This window comes from Capsicum annuum, chromosome 7 (genome assembly GCF_002878395.1).
Source record: "Capsicum annuum cultivar UCD-10X-F1 chromosome 7, UCD10Xv1.1, whole genome shotgun sequence".
In the NCBI taxonomy this organism is placed as follows: Eukaryota; Viridiplantae; Streptophyta; class Magnoliopsida; order Solanales; family Solanaceae; genus Capsicum; species Capsicum annuum.
In genome coordinates this window covers 69,235,108-69,249,477 of record NC_061117.1, presented here as the reverse complement: position 1 = coordinate 69,249,477, position 14,370 = coordinate 69,235,108, and the positions used below count along the sequence as shown (strand labels likewise).

Sequence of the window (14,370 nt, the reverse complement as noted above, 5' to 3'; positions counted from 1 at the left end):
TCAAGTAATTTAATAGCCCATGTAGTTTTAAGGATGAACCCCACATACCTTTATTTCAGAAAATAATGATTGATTCTTGAAGCTTACGGATTGAGAATTCCAAATCTCTAATTATCTTCTAAAACCCACGGTTGAATCTTAAGTTATTTGAGTTTTAAATTTGAAATCCTAGAGAGTGTTCTTGGATAATTTGGGTGAACAGAATCATATTTTGGTGTTTTGGGGTTTAATCCCGTGTTATAGCTGGATAAGGGGTGGAAGATACCCATTTTGCCCTTAAAAACGCGGAAACAGAATCTGAAAATTTGGAGCGTGCAATAGGGCGTGCGTCGCACATTAATCGCATGCTGCTACTGTTTCAGTCACCAAAATAGCCATAACTTTTTGCTCGGGTATTGAATTTAAGCAAAATTGTTATCGTTGAAAAGCTTATTCCATGACCTTTCATTTGATATATAATAGGTCCTCTAATTCATATACTAGGAGTTATGGTCGATGGAAGTTGACCCAAGTTTAAACATCCACTAAAACTTATTCGGTAGAAATGTTTTCAACTCGTCTTAGAGTTAAGGGATTTTTATGAACTCAATTCATATTCAAAGGTATTCTTACACTATAGGATTGATCACCACACATATATTAACAAAGAATCATCTAGTTCAGGTCTATATGCATAAGGACGACGGTTTTGATTCTAGTCCGAAAGTACGGGGTGTTACATTATCTCCCCCTTGGGATCATTCGTCCCCGAATGATGGGTAGGGACCTTTTGAAGCTCTAAGAGTGTAGCATATAGAACACAGTCTCACATTGAATATTTTTCCTCGACAAAATATGTGAATGCAGTGAATAAGCTTCATGATAACCCCTAGTGAAATGTGAATGCACGAAACATGAGATAACGAAACGTGGCATCGACATGATCTTGGCATGTGTTTTATGGCACATTATCAAAGCATTGCAAGATATGATTTTTTTTTCCTAACAATCCTCGGCCTGATTAATATTGATACGATTCGTGAGATAGATTCTCGCGGGACATAAGAATATTAGCATTCTCCATCTTACAAGATACAATGGAAAGACTTAAGCTCGGGGACACTATTTGTCTACGCCCCAAACAATAAAATACATGCCTCATCGTTCCTGACTTACAATTTTCCCCATACACATCTATCCACACAAATTTGATTCCCACTAAAATATACTTCTATGTTGAAGCCTCACTCAGAGGAAAAAGGTGCTAACTTAAACTACGGGAGCCTGTACTCTACATCATATTCAGGGATCATCTCACCTCATCACTATAATCCAAAAACTCAAGTCTTAATTCATGGAATACTAACTATATGGCACCTTGGTTTATTTCTTCACCCAACACAAAATTTAAGCCTATCATTACTACACCCACTACATCGATCTCTTCTCACTAGGATCAACAATTTCAATCACTCTCACAAATAGTTTTACCACATCTTTTTTTTTCTTTTTAGCTATTTCGCACAACAAAAGTTCATCTCCTTCCTTTTCCTTTCACCTATAACCACAGCTCAAGAATCACATCAAATTTCTCACCTTCAAGAACATCTACTCCCATACCTAACACACTACTACGCTTCCACAACCACTATCATACAAACATATGGAGGGTCATTAACGGACCCGAGCATAAACATCATGAAAAGTAACATTATCAGACCATCACACATACTTATTGCACTTATTCGAGGAGGGACATGAAGTGAAGATACGATTGAATACACACGGAGTGCTTCTGATATCAAGTGTCCGGATCATAAGTAAAGGTCGTTCGGTAATAACACAACACATTGTGGCTTCCTTAGGACAGACCAAAATAAGAAACATGGATGCACATAAGCTGTATGGCATAAAACCGAAATTTATGTAGTTAACAACTAAGGTAAGGATTTCACTTGAAGTGATTGCTCCCCATTCAAAGAGCTGAGAATTTTCCATGAGTTAGCATAAAATTTATCACTTTGGCTAATTCCGGGATAAAATGATTCCGCAACATACAAAAACACATTTTTTGGATCATAAGCAACATAACAGATGGCTTGGATACTTGGAGTATTGGGTCACTGAGGTACATTATTTCTTCTTGTTTGGACATTAGAACATGACATGACTTACATAGAGAACTCAAACCTTAGACATCGGCAGGACTTGAATACATGTGACCTTGGTAGAATGAACTCTTAAACTGACGTAGGAGGGACATGCTTGAATAGGAGTAGGTTCATCATGACTCTTTCCTAACTTGCCAAAATGAGAAAGTTTCGAAAACTACCTTAACTCACCATCTCCCCCTTAGATCAAAGTCACAATCCCAGACTTGAGAACATAACTGCTTATCAATCTATAACCACCATTCTCTATACAATAGGGGATATCGCTATACACATGAACACAAATTTCCCTCCATAACTTAACATAAAGACACTAAATTCCTTCTGGGACATCCCCCTTCAGGGATACTAATCATAACTTCCTCTAAATCCACTCATGACTAACATCATTATAGGCATGGACATCCACGCCTCTAAACACTTAAGAGTTAGGATTTCTGTTCTTGGCAGGGAAGGATGATTCAATTTGGGAAGAATGTTAATTTGGGGCTAAAGTGCTGTTTTGCTACTCAAATTTGGTGTTTAGGCCGAATTAATGTGGGTGAAATTTGACCCAAATGTCCTTAATGAGATGGAGTTTAAATGCTGAAATTCCTAAGTACGTGCAGCAGAGCATGCGTCGCATGCTTTATCCCACCGGACTGGAGCATGCGTCGCATGCTGGATAGCACAACACTAGACCATGCGACGTATGCATATTGCATGATGCCACGGTTTTGGGCATCCAAACATGCCCTAAATGACACCCAAAAATTCTGAAACTCACCGAAGACGTACCCTTGACTTCCCCGATCATGAATCAACAAGAAAATCTAAAATCGGAGGTCGGGAAGGTCAAAAATAAAATCATCAAAGATTGAGAGCTCAAAATGTAACTAAGTCATTTTCTTCAACACTTAGAAAAAGGGAATTATTCAAGTTGTCAGCCCTCTAAGCCCGTTACTGAGTAACATCAAATTGAGAAAACTACGGGGCGTTATGACTACTTAACGCATACTCTAAAAGCATTGCTTTCCTAGAATGCTACTCTTAAATTTTGCTATTCTCGATCGTCATCAACCTAAAACTCGCATTCTCATAAGCATACATACACATCCTCACTTCTTATCACATAAAAAAATCCACTCTACACAACTTAATCTTCTAACATTAGACCGTTAATCGCATAACTGATATCATAAATTCTTTCCTAATGCCATACTACCAGGGGACAACTTATTCTAATATACTTACGCCTTTACCCACTTAATGACTCACCACAATTCATTATTTTATCACTAGTCGTCATATACACTTATACCTCACAATTACCACTTAAACTTTTCATCCATTATCAACTTAGGCCCTTTCACACATCACATCAAGCCTACTAATTCAGTTCCACAAAACATACATTATTAACCATAAGATAATATTCTTACCACTAGATTCTATATCTACAATTTAAGCCTCTAGTCTAGCATCGATCATTTACCACCAATAAAGCAAAGCATGCAACCTAATAAACCAGCCTATTAGATTGAGAAATCAATTCCAAATGCTCATTCCTTTAACTACTACCTGCAATCACAATCCCTTCCATGACATCACTATATTAGCTCAAAATCCACTTCATACCTTCTCACATAAAGTACTAATTTACAACAACTAAAGAAAAGAAGGCCAAGGGGTAAAGTTACATAATAGACATGGTCAACCTTAATCTTATATTATAACCCCATACAATCTTATCTACTTATACGATTTTCTCACACCACACTTACTTACCCCAACGGGCATTTAGACTACTTTCAAATTCCCCATTCGACAATGAATCTATACTTACAACTTACTGGCTAATCTAGATAATTTCATTCACAGCCTATAAGGGGTTTCTATAACCATCTTAAATATCCACTCTGGGCTCTTTCCCTATTTTGAAAAGAAAAATAAATAACAATCTAAGTCAAACACTTCCTCTACGGACTACCATACAATCCACAAATGGTACTACCATATTAGTCTACCACCACAAAATGGTAAATCATTCTCAATCAACGGTTATTCGGCTATAAATATTTAGTTACACAAAAGTCACCCTCACTCTGACCTTTAACCTTGTGACTTAATATCACCAACTTCTTGATCTAATTTCACTACCAATAGGTCATGACAATGACACTTTAACTTATACTACTACTCGGGTGGAAATACAGTTCCAACAAATACAAAAACAACAAGATAAACATCAAGTTGCTTGTGAATCGAAATAGGCCTCACACGGCTTCACTAGACTTTGAATTTTGTGTTTTGAAGAAGAAAATAAAACGAATAACAAAGCAACTATGCTAGTAAATCAAAAGAGCCCCACACGGCTTCACTAGACTTTTGTTTTCAACAACACAATGATATCAAGATTACAAGAGATAGAAACTTAACACAATATTCACTGACCCAAGAATACACATCTTACTCCTGTCTTAACTGAACGCCTCTTAAGAACGAGGACACAATTTTAAACTTGAGGGAGTTATGACACATCAGGCAGCTCCTCTCAAGCCCTTTGTGTGACTTCTAAAATTTTTATCAGTAAATCTGAGAACATTATCCGAGAACACCATAGTGAGGAAAAGAACTAGGATACCTTTTCTTTCGTATGAGCGACACCATAACATGAATTGGAGTATGAAGGAGGAATATTCTGACTCTATAGCACGCACTAGAACCAACATGGTCAGTCTAACATGACTGAGATGTCACCAAATGTGTATGGTAATAAATCAACTAACGAAACTTAGCATTAAATATTTCACCTCGAGGCATCGAGGCACGAGTACCATCAGCTTGGGAAGCCTAAAGAGAACAAGTAGGGACTAGTAGAACTCTACGAGGGGTAATACAATTAGGAGCAAGGATCTTAGATTGGGTCTACACTTTATAAGTAGGTCGAGTTCCATCCATATTATCGGTAGGATAGATCGTCCGACAAAGTTTTTACAAACATCTGATCTTTGAGAAGACATGATCTGACACTCGAGTAAATCAGGAATTAGAGAAATTCAAGACTCCAAACTTTATAGGCCAAACTTAGAACACTAGGAAGGACAACATTCCTAAATGCCTTGCATTCTCCGAATAATAATTATGGTAGGCTCACACCTATAAAAAGGACTCTACTCAACACGACCTTGTGGATAGCCAATAACCCTGAACCTATGCTCAGGTACCAAGCTTGTCACGACCCGAACTAAGGCCTAGTCGTGACGCGTGTCTCAAGCCTATCAAGGGATGGAAACCACCATCTTAGCCTATAAAAAAGAACATAACCAAAATACATAGTGGAAGACAACCAGAGTATAAAGATAAGACAAGTAATGTAACTTAAATAGAACTAAGATCAATAATAGTAACCACCCACACTTTGTACACAAGTGCCTCTAAAAAAATACCAAGTTAGGTTGGGATATACCCCCAACCATGGACACAAAGGGAATCCAAAACATAAAAAAACCAATGGGACTTTGATACTCATAAAGAAAATAGTGAAATGTCTGGCCTTTTGAAAGGTGGAGGCTCACCACTTCAATGTAGACCAATCGACAAACCAGAACTACCTAACACTATATAAGGTAACCAAAGAACCCCTAGGACCCTACATCAAGAAATGGTGTAACATTCGAAGATGTTTAGCGGGGTGAGCACTAGCATGCAACTCAGGGAAGGGATAAAATAATGCCCTAATAAAATCTGTCCTAAATCATTCAAAAACTATATGTACATATTTATATATACATATATATATGATACCGGGATAGAAAATAAGGTTTAGCATGAGATTTAAACCATTAACCTGGATTGTGTATCTCTAACTATCCTAAATGAACCCATGTGCCAATTCTAAACCATTAAACCATAAAGTTTGGGAAAAACTATGTTGCCCATTCCAATTCCACCCACCCATGAATTTATTTAGTTTAAAACCACAATATAACACATAATAACCAATTCAAAACCATGGGGAAATTAGTTCATATGATAACTATTCCAAACCCCTCAACCCACATTTAAATTCTAATAATTTAAAACCACATGCATATTATTAAACACATTCTTTGTATAAGAATAAATTTAGGCAAGAGATACATTCCCTGGATACTAAGAATTATGGAGATAAAACCACCAATTGAATCCTAGATAACCAATTCTTTAATGTCTTAGATTTTCTTGACTTTGGAGTTAGATTTTCTTGACTTTGGAGTTTGATAAGAGAGACTAGTTTATGATATGTTAACTGATGGAATAAAGGAAAAAGATAGAGTTTTAAGTCATGAAAATTACTAGGGTAGAAAGAAAATACCAAAATAACCCCACTTAGAATATGCAAAAAACTGTTTCCAATTGTTACGGGTCAGGTGACGACTCATAATGAATAGTTATGAGTCTTTGCCTGGAATCATATTCTAGCCAAAATATTAGGTACTTATACTGTTATGGTAAGGAGTCCCTCCCCATGACTCACGACCACACCTTATGCCTCGTAGGGCCTTAGTCGTGGTTAGAACGAAAATATTAGGCCACCTCACTGGAATGGCTATGATTGGGACTATATGACTTGTGATGAGTGGTAATGACTTAACACATAAGTCGTAGCCTTGGAAATGAGAATAATCACACAGAAAAATTTAGAGTCCAAAATCTGTAATACACATATATACTTGTCCTATGTGATAGAATTTGTCATGACATAAACGATGAGGACGATAAAATTTTAGCAGAGGAGTTCTCATTAGGTGGGGATGATAATCTTACTTCCATAAAATCTTGAACAATAAAAGAAATATTTATATTATGTTTGTGGATTTGGTGTAGTGACCATCCAGGTAATTTCCTTGATTTAAGTGCATTTCCACTATTTTGAGCCTTCCCACAGTGGCTACAAGTCATTTATAACTTGCCAAAATTGTAATTTGATGATCGAAAAGTTTTTTTTAGATTTTAGGCTCATTTCTCTAATTTAGAGCTTTTGCTGTTTAGGATTTGGCGTCAGACCAAAACTCCTAGTAGATGATCTCAGATGAGAATTCTGATAGCTCCTTCAGCTCTGAAACATCAATTTTAGGCTAGGGAGATCCTTAGTTTAGGTCCTGAGACTTTTAGACTCATTTTGGGGTATTGGGCAGATTGTGTAAAAAATAAAACTCTAGATGTGGGCCCTATATTTAGTCAAAATACTATCAGATAAAAGTTTTGATGGTTCTATTGAGTCCAAAACATCGAATTTAGTATGATTACATAGTTTATTTATGTATACGGGATTTTTGATGAATTCTGGGGGCTTGACAAAGACTAGAAGGTTTTCCAAGTCTATTATTGTATCTGGTGCGTTGCTATCGTAGTGCCAAGGGTCGCAATCGCGATACCCTCTATAGTCACTATAATACTATGATTGAGGTAGATATGTTGTGATTGCGATAAGATGTGGCAATTTCAAAGCTCGGGTCATGATAGCGGCATCCGAGGACCTGGTAAGGGTATAAATTGACCTTTTCTACCTGATTTTTCTCATTATTCATCCATTTCTTGAGAGCTAAAAACCCTAGATGCAAGATAATATGGGACTGAAGCCTGTAGATAATTTGGGGAACTTGGTTAATAATTATTTCATGATTTTGCTTTGAATTCAGAGTAAGATTTCTTCGATATCTTGATAAATACTTAGAAATTAGGGTTTTGAATTCCAAAACTTTAAGGGTTGATTTTAGACCCAATTTGTGTTGCGTTTGTACTCAACTCTTGACCATAACTTTCTTATCTTTTGAGGGACCTCATGATGGGTTTAATTTTGGATACTATTAGCGGGCGTCGCGGGTTCGTTCTTAACCCAAAATTTAACCCAAATTATTTTATCGCAATGTGGGTCATGGTTTACTCCTAATGATGGGTACAATATAATTTTTATAACGTCATAGTATTTTGAGATCGTGGAGTGAAGATGGACGTTTTATGGATAATTCAAGAATTTGTGGTTTCGCTTCAAGGTAGGCTTCTGTCTACTCTTCTTCACAATATGCTGTGTTTTATATATTGCATATAAATGTGAATGTTAAGATTAATTGTGGGTAGAAAACTGTGACTTAGCCTAGAATACTGAAGTTTGGGGATTAGATGGGTGAAATGACCTGAAAGGTGAAATACTTATTATGCCTCTACAATTCTGTTACCTAGGTTATTAGCAAATTAGTTATATATGATACTAATTAATCCTTAAAAATGCTTATGTGTTACTCGGTGAATTATGATGGTTTTCCTTGAAGTATGATGTTGTGATTATTCCGGATATACACTTGGGCCTAAGCCATGATTATGATGTTGTATCTATTTTTGGATATATTCTTGGGCTAGAGGCCATGTTCATGATATTGATTAGTTCAATTTCAGGAAATATTCCATCCTTTTATAGAAAATGATTGTAGTATATCGACATATTGATGTTTATGATTTCATTATTTGAATATTGATGATGATATGCATAGACTCGTTACATTCATGATCATTAAATATGGTAAGTGGTATGGTTCCAACTAAAATATGATTTTATTACTGTTTTCCTAAATAATAGTTAAAGTCCATTTTCACCTTAACAAAAAATTTCTTTATAACAATAATTACACTGTCTTAATGAATAATCGATGTGTAAAGATATTGGAATTAATGTTTTAAAGATTTGGCGAGATGGATCGGTCTAGGATTTGATACTAGTAATTGCTTCAATCATGAGAGATTTCGACCCCTTTTTACATTTTTATAATAATTTTGTCTCGAAGTTTACCTCTGACAATGGATTTACCAATTTACATTCTTTTCAGCCATGACTTAAGTCCGTGCACCTATTATATCACTGCATACACATCTCTCTGGTATGGGATGAAGGAGGATGATGGTATTGATGATATGAATTTCAGGTAAAGCCTGATGATTGATAATGTTGAGGATATTAATTATATTTACTGATTTGAGTCCGTCTATTGATTATATATTTACCAATTTAAGTTCAAATACTGATTATATATTTACGAGTTCAAGTCTAGCTATTGATTATATATTTACCGATCCGAATATGGATATTAATTCTATTTAGCGGTTCAAGTTTGACTTTTTATTATATATTTATTGGTTTGAGTCTAGATATTGATTATATTTACCGGTTTAAGTCTGACTATTGAGTATATATTTATCAATTTGAGTTCGACTATTGATTAGATATTTATCGATTTGAGTTTGGCTATTGATTATATATTTACCGATTTAAGTCTAGATATTGATTTTTGATACTGATGATTTGAGGTTATATGCTAGGGCTAAATATGGTATTTTGATCATTTGTGATATTAGAAATTATTTTTGGGCATTTATTCTTGCATGTGCATTGCCTATCACTAGTATGTGCCCATATCTATTAGCCTTATGGGGATTGCATAGGTATGGGTGATGAGTATGGCTTGTGGTAATTGTATTTTGATTAAACCTTCTAAGCCTGGGTGGTGGGGGTTCGTGAAAGGCATGATTAGGTATTATTTGTCTGGACTAGCCAGTTACTCGTATTGTTATTGCTATTATTATTCTTGTTATGATCATTAATATGGCTAGTTTGTGATAGATTGGTCAATGATTCGGTATCGAAATTTGAGGTATGATTCTAGGTCTTCCATCTTATGATTCATTATTATGCATGATTAACTCATTATTAGACGTATGGATTAGAAACCCTAAATATCCTAGCACTCATTCCTTATATGATTATTAGGTCTTAAAATGCTAGTCTAGTGATTTAGGCTCTACTTTAAGTTGACCTTATTAATATATATATATATATATATATATATATATATATATATATATATATATATATATAGCTATATGTAGCTAAGGTATTGCCGTATATTCCTTCCTTCATTCATTTATTTAGATTGTATATTCAATCCTTGGCGTTGTATACTATTATATATCCTTCTTTTGCCCTTTATTCGTATATTGGCTGGAAATAGGCGGTATAGTATTGAGATTCTTGAGTATGGCTAGAATAGGATAGTTCATCCTTAATACTTCCTTAGCCTTATTAGGTTAGTTTCTTAAACATAAAAAAGATAATTTATCCTTACTATCTCATTGTCTTTTTTATGTGGTTGTGGGACATTTGGGTGTAGTTTTACATTTTGTTTATATGTTATATGTATCTGAATTATCTTTGGAGCTCAGTAGACAGTTGCCTCTTGAGTACCACATCTTTGGTACTCATACTATACCTCTGTAGCCTACAAATTGTAGTATGGGTTATTGCCATTATTGTGTGTGTCATGCAGAGCAACGACGATTCAGAGACGTAGGGCGAGCTCCTGAAGTTCGGAGTATTACTTCGCTCGGTGCTAAGTCCTACTCCCAACTGAAAGACTCTGAATTGATTATTTTTCTTAAACTGTACTAGACTGAGCTGAATCTGTTACTGATCATACTGAGTAACTGAGTTAAGCTGAGTTCACTTGATTCTGAAGACTAATGGAATACTTTTCAATCTTGTTATCTGACTAAACGATACTAAGTTCTGAATTGATTACTTGAATGCTACTGAGGTCTAAAATTGAATTCTTGAATAGTACTAAGATCTGAGCTGAGTATTGAACCGAAGCTGGAATGCTAATAATACTTAGATTACTGAGATTTCTTAAGTTCTGTAACTTTCTGAGAGTACTGAGTTCTGTAACTCACTAATTTCTAAGAATCATGGCTTGATTGAGATTACCATGAAAAATGACACGGGCTCTAAACTTGTAGCTAAATTGTCGGGTATAAATACCCCCCAGGACTCGATAACATTAAAGTAAAACATAAACATTCTTGAATAATCGTGACTATGGACATTCATTCACCATTACAATCATTAAAGCAACTTTTCAAGAACTTGGAAATAATAAACATGTTATAGTATAGGGAGACATGCAATTGGCTCATACTCCATTCAACAAGGTCTTGCAACAAACATTTAACATGCATTGAAGAGCATATAATTGGTGGATTTCATGCTAACATGTCACAATTCATTCATTAAGGCTTTTCAACAAACACTTGGCATGCATGAGCTTGCACACAATTGGGGATTTCTAGTCAACATGCTATAATGGCTCTAATTCTTTCACATAAGCATTTTTCAAACATATGGGGAGTATGTTTTCGTTATTAAACAATTTCTACACTCAATTGACATAAACACATCACTTAACATGCAACTTGAAGAGAGTTTATCATGAACATCACATAAATATCACATACTAGGATCAACTCTTGAGATATTATAAACGAAACATGAATTTAACTAAATAATAACATGAACTTCAATTTCAATTCACATGAATCATGAAAACTCATAAATATAAGATTTTTGAATTTAGAAAAAGAAGTTTTGAACTTCTTGGGTAGAAGGAACCCAAGAATTAACATCTAATATACCTTGCTGTGTAATTCTTGAAAGATTCACGGTGAAACCTTGATGATTTGGGTCTTGGATTAGAAACCCTAGGTCTTGTTCTTGAAGAAAATTGAGAGAAACCAACAATATTTGGATGTAAATGTGCTGAATGTCGTGTTAAAGAGTATATATAGGTGTTGGGAAAATACCCTTTTTGCCCTTGGAATTAAAATCCAGAACTGGAAAAATCTCGATTTTACGTGCTGACACGATGTGCTATAATCGCGCCAGTTTACTGGAAATTTAACAATTGGGAAACTGAGCCTTGGCGCGATGCGGTGGAAATCATGTTGCCACCTTGGTTGTGAACTAAAAAGACACCACGATACGGTAAAATCAAGGAGGCTCATTGGAATTTGACAAGTGCCATTTTGTCTGGCTCCGCGACGCGCTAAAGTGTTAGGTGGCACACTGTCTCACTAAAATGGCTCTAACTCTTCGCTCGAGCATCGGATTTGGGAAAATTTGGTATTGATGGAAAGCTTATTCAATTCTCTACATGAAAAAAAGTTGATATTATTAAAATTATACATGGTTTAAAATATTTCCCACTTTGGAAGTCACTTCTCGATCTTTTAAGATCAAAATTACACTTCCCTTGACACGCTCTAAGGCTCAGACTACGATAGAACTTTGCGGAGTCTTACATATATGTACCGATTCGAGTAAGACTATTGATTAAATATTTACTGCTTTGAGTCTAGCTATTGATTATATTGGTCAGTTCAAGCCCAATAATTGATTATATATTTACCGATTCGAGTCTAGCTATTGATTATATATTTATCAGTTCAAGTTTGGATATTAATTATGATACTGATGATGTGAGGTTATACACTGCGCCTTTATCTATCAGCCTTTTGTGGGTTGCATACGTATCGGTGATAAGTATGGCTTGTGGTGTGTTGTATATTGATTGAACCTTCTGAGCCAAGGACGGTGGGGGTTCGTGAAAGGCTCGACTAGTTATTATTTATTTAGACTAGCTGGTTACTCACATTGTCGTTGCTATTATTATTATTATTATTATTATGATGATGATGATCATTGTTATGGATAATTTGAGACATATTGTTTAATAATTTGGTAACGAGATTTTAGGTATGATTTTTGCTCTCCACCTTATGATTAATTATTTTTCATGATTATCTCATAATTAAATGTATGGATTAGAAACCCTGTGTATACTAGCACTAGTTCCTGCTATGATTATGAGGTCTTAAAGTACTAATATGATGATTTAGGATTTACTTTGAGTTGACCTTAGTTATATATATTTATATATGTATGTATGTATATCTAACTATATCTAGCTAAGGTATTACCGTATATCTCTTCCTTCTTTCATTTATTTAGATTTTATATTAATTCCTTAGCCTTGTATACCGTTATATATCCTTTTTTTGGCCTTTATTCGTATATTGGTTGGTGATATATGGTATAGTGTGTAGACTCCTGAGTATGGATGGAATAGGATGGTTCATCCTTAATACTTCCTTAGCCTTATTATGTTAGTTTCTTGGACATGAATATGGTAGTTTATCCTTATTATCTCACTGGATTTCTTATATTGTTGCTGGACATTTGGGTGTAATTTTTCTTTCTGGTTATATGTTGTATGTATCTGCATTATCTTTGGAGCTCAGTCAACAGTTGCCTATTGAGTACCACATGTTTGGTACTTATACTACACTTCTGCATCCTGCAGGTCATAGTATGAGTTATTGCTGTTGTTGTGTTCGCCGTGCATAGTAGCGATGATTCGGAGACTTAGGGTGAGCTCTTGATGTTCGGAGTATTACTTCCCTCCCTCATATATACTAGACTAGTCTTTATGTTATATTCAGTGATAGTTGTATCTGTATATTTATCTAGTACCTTATTTGTATCCTTATTATGCTAGAAGATCTTGTACTAATTTCATCAGGTTTTGATATTATTTTATGTATGTTAGTCTTTTATTACATCTATTCCACACTCTTCCCTTCATTTTTTTGGTAGTCGATTACTAGCAGTTTCAGACTACGAGGTTGGCTTGCCTACCGGTGTGTTATAGTAGGCGTCATCATAACATGAGAAATTGGGTTATGACATTTATAGCACAATGGGAGGCTACACAAATATGGTTATTGTAGGAACATTAGGGTTGATAAGTTTAATGGTTTTGTTCATTGGATACATAAGGGTAGAGTGAGTCAGTCTAACTAGGTTTCAATAGATTTTTAGAAGTGCGCAAGTGGGGCTTCTAGACGAGAAAAATGGCCAAAGCATATAGTTGGGGTACAATAATTTCACTTTAAAAAAACAAGGGTGACATTTTGGATTGCATCAACTATAAGAGTATCAAGTTGTTAGCCATACCGTGAATGTTTGGGAGAGGAGAGAGTAGTAGAGGTTAAAAAGAATTGTGACTATTTCTGAGAATCAGTTCGAATTTATACCAGGATACTAAACTAATGAAGCCATCCATCTCTTGGGAAGGCTGGTTGAGTAGTATAGGCAAAGGAAGAAGGACTTGCATATGGTCTTATCAACCTAGAAATATCCAATGACATAGTCCCTAGGGAGGTTCATTAGAGGTGATTAAATGCTTAAGGTATACATGTGGCATACAGTAGGTTGATTAAGGATATGTATGATGAATCTAGGACTTCTGTTGAAACATTGGGAAAGGCTCATATAACTTGCCCATATTGATGGGGTTTTATAAGGGATCGAGTC

At 35.3% G+C, this 14,370-nt stretch overlaps 1 long non-coding RNA gene across 1 annotated transcript in view; it reads left to right on the top strand.

The window, feature by feature from the left end:
• LOC107877976 overlaps positions 1-9,157 on the top strand; it is a 26,365-nt gene extending 17,208 nt beyond the window's left edge. Inside the window, exon 3 of the long non-coding RNA XR_007042771.1 lies at positions 8,996-9,157. This is a non-coding gene — a long non-coding RNA (uncharacterized LOC107877976). The remainder of the gene's footprint in view (positions 1-8,995) is intronic.
• The last annotated feature ends 5,213 nt before the right edge of the window (positions 9,158-14,370 follow it).